Consider the following 3,463-nt stretch of genomic DNA (forward strand, 5'->3'; position numbering starts at 1 on the left):
TTTTGTGTGTGTGTGTGTGTGTGTGTGTGTGTGTGTGTGTGTGTGTGTGTGTGTTCTGCTGTGCTGCATTTTAATTGTTGTTGTTGCACTAGATATATGCACTGTTAGAATCACTGTAGATTTAGCAGCACACTACTGTAAAAACCTACAGTACAATACCACATTTATCCATTACAGTAAAATACTGTAATTTACATTGCATTCTGGGTAATTTTGACTTGGCGGAAATATTTTACAGTATATTTTAGTATTGTTGTAACCTTGCTGTATAGCCTGACTGTAACACACCGGGCAATAATACAGGATTGCTGTAAATAGTGCGCCACCTGACGTACATGATTTGTAGTGTGGTATGAAACCACAAGTTTAGCCAGCAAATGTTATAATCATGTGTTTGACCTGTGCCATTGCATTTTGTTTCGTTTTCTCCTTTTGACCAAACTTATGTCTGTTAGAAAAAAAGCACTTCTATTTTTTATTATTTGAGTACAATTTAAAGTTGTACTTTTTTACTTTTACACAAGTATGTTTTTGGCCATTTCGTGATGTTGCCCACATGTCATGCCTCTTTCTGAAATATGTGCAACATCCACATTTTACTGGCTAAATATGGCCTCTGTTCCTCCTGTGTGACTTGGATGTTTTTGTCTTTTGCTATCTTTACTCTGTCTTGTGTGGTCTACAGCATTGAATGCTGGTTACTGATGTAACCATGGTTCCTTGAGGCTATTTTGCCTATTTTGGGCCCCTTAAACAGCATATTGACTTGGGCCACCCTGGGTAGAAATCTGGTCATATAAATGCATATATATAAATGGTCTGTCAGATCATAATATGGTATTAACAGCAAGGAAATTAACTTAACAACGATTACAGCAGTTCAAAAATCAGAGACCCAAGAGACTTAAGTTTGGGATACCAAAATCAAGAGTAAGTCAGTTTGAATTGGAAATGAGCAATGCTGATTGGGGTAATATTTTACATTTAAATGAAGTGAATCAATGTTGCACCTCTCTAACGGAAAATTTGACTATTTTGTTAAATAAGTATCATACCTCTCAGAAAAGTTTAAGAAAAAGAATATGTTCACCTTGGCTGAACAGTGACATTCGTAAAAGAAGAGACAAGGTGCTAAAAACCGCTTTATCTTCTAAAGTAAATGCAGATAATTTAATCTACAAAGGTTTGAGAAATAAAGTAGTACAAGAATTATGGAAGTCAAAATTCATATTATCATATTATACACAACTACACTGAACAAAATTATAAACGCAACACTTTTGTTTTTGCCCCCATTTGTCATGAGCTGAACTCAAAGATCTAAGACTTTTTCTATGTACACTGACTGCAGGAATGTCCACCAGAGCTGTTGCCCGTGAATTGAATGTTCATTTCTCTACCATAAGCCGTCTCCAAAGGCGTTTCAGAGAATTTGGCAGTACATCCAACTGGCCTCACAGCCACAGACCACGTGTAACCACACCAGCCCAGGACCTCCACATCCAGCATCTTCACCTCCAAGATCGTCTGAGACCAGCCACCCGGACAGCTGCTGCAACAATCGGTTTGCATAACCACAGAATTTCTGCACAAACTGTCAGAAACCGTCTCAGGGAAGCTCATCTGAATGCTCATTGTCCTCATCGGGGTCTCGACCTGACTGCAGTTCGTCGTCGTAACCGACTTGAGTGGGCAAATGCTCACATTTGATGGCGTCTGGCACTTTGGAGAGGTGTTCTCTTCACGGATGAAACCTGGTTTTCACTGTACAGGGCAGATGGCAGACAGCGTGTATGGCGTCGTGTGGGTGAGCGGTTTGCTGATGTCAACATTGTGGATCAAGTGGCCTATGGTGGCGGTGGGGTTATGGTATGGGCAGGCGTATGTTATGGACAACGAACACAGGTGCATTTTTTTGATGGCTTTAGAGTGGCCTTTTATTATGGCCAGCCTAAGGCACACCTGTGCAATAATCATGCTGTCTAATCAGCATCTTGATATGCCACACCTGTGAGGTGGATGGATTATCTCGGCAAAGGAGAAGTGCTCACTAACACAGATTTAGACAGATTTGTGAACAATATTTGAGAGAAATCGGCCTTTTGTGTACATAGAAAAAGTCTTAGATCTTTGAGTTCAGCTCATGAAAAATGGGGGCAAAAACAAAAGTGTTGCGTTTATAATTTTGTTCAGCGTAATAGAGAGTGCTAGAGGACAAAGTACAGTTTTATGGAAACAACTAAATAATGTAACAAATAAGACTCATAATCAACAAGTAGTTAAAGGGTTATATTTAAATGGTAAAGTAATAAATGATTAAGCTACTTTGGCACATGAGTTTAATGCATATTTTATTCATTCAGTAGATGAATTAGCTCAAAATTTTAAATTAACAGCATTAGAAAATAGGGTGGAGGTGGAGGCATTAAATTTATTTTGTATTAAGGAGATTGATGAAAATAAAATAACTGAAATTATAAAAATTTTACCAAATTCAACGGCAAAGGACATTTTTAATTTAGATATTAATTTGATTAAAAAAATATAGCTCCTTGATAATACCTCCGTTAACCCATTTGGTAAATTGATCAATTAGGGAATGTATTTTTCCAGAAATTTGGAAAAAGTCTGTAGTTACACCATTTTATAAATCAGGAGATCTTAACATGATTTCAAATATTCGTCCAATGTCAATTTTATTGGTTATGTCTAAGTTTTTAGAGAAAGTTGTGGCTGAACAATTAATAAATTATTTAGAATGTAATAATCTCCTTCATCAACATCAATTTTGTTTTAGACCACAGCATTGCACAGAAACGGCTATTTGTCTTTTTTTTTTTTTAGAAAAGGCTCAATCTTCTTTGGATCAGGGGCATGTAATGAGTGCTGATGTAATGGGTATTGATCTAAAAAAAAAGCCTTTGACACACTTAACCATGCTATTTTGCTAAACTAAGTTCATTTAATTTTAGTAAACAATCAACTGAATGGTTTACCTCTTATCTAAAGCAAAGGGAGCAGTGTGTAAAAATACAAGAGGATACAAAATCAGTGTTTATGAGAAACAAGATGGGTTTACCTCAAGGCTCAATTTTAGGTCCAATGCTTTTTAGTTTGTTTATAAATGATCTGCCATGTAGTTGTCCAGATGTTGAGTGTCAGCTTTATGCTGATGATACAGTAATATATACATCTGCTAAGTAATCAGCTAAGGTTGTGGCACTTTTAAATTAGCAAATGGAAAAGATATCCAGATGGCTCCAGGAAAATAATCTCACATTAGTATTTTATGTGTTTTTCTAATAGAAAGAAACCAGAAAAAAAAAAAAATTAGGGTACTTAACAAAAAAATAGAGGAAGTAAATGAAGTTTGTATTTTAGGAGTAGTTCTAGATTCACAACTTAAATTTGACAAACATATAAAAAGGCTTTGTTAAGATTAATTTAAATTGTTTTAAACTCA

Source organism: Sinocyclocheilus anshuiensis, unplaced genomic scaffold, assembly GCF_001515605.1.
Source record: "Sinocyclocheilus anshuiensis isolate Anshui unplaced genomic scaffold, SAMN03320099.WGS_v1.1 scaffold1809, whole genome shotgun sequence".
Classification (NCBI taxonomy): Eukaryota; Metazoa; Chordata; class Actinopteri; order Cypriniformes; family Cyprinidae; genus Sinocyclocheilus; species Sinocyclocheilus anshuiensis.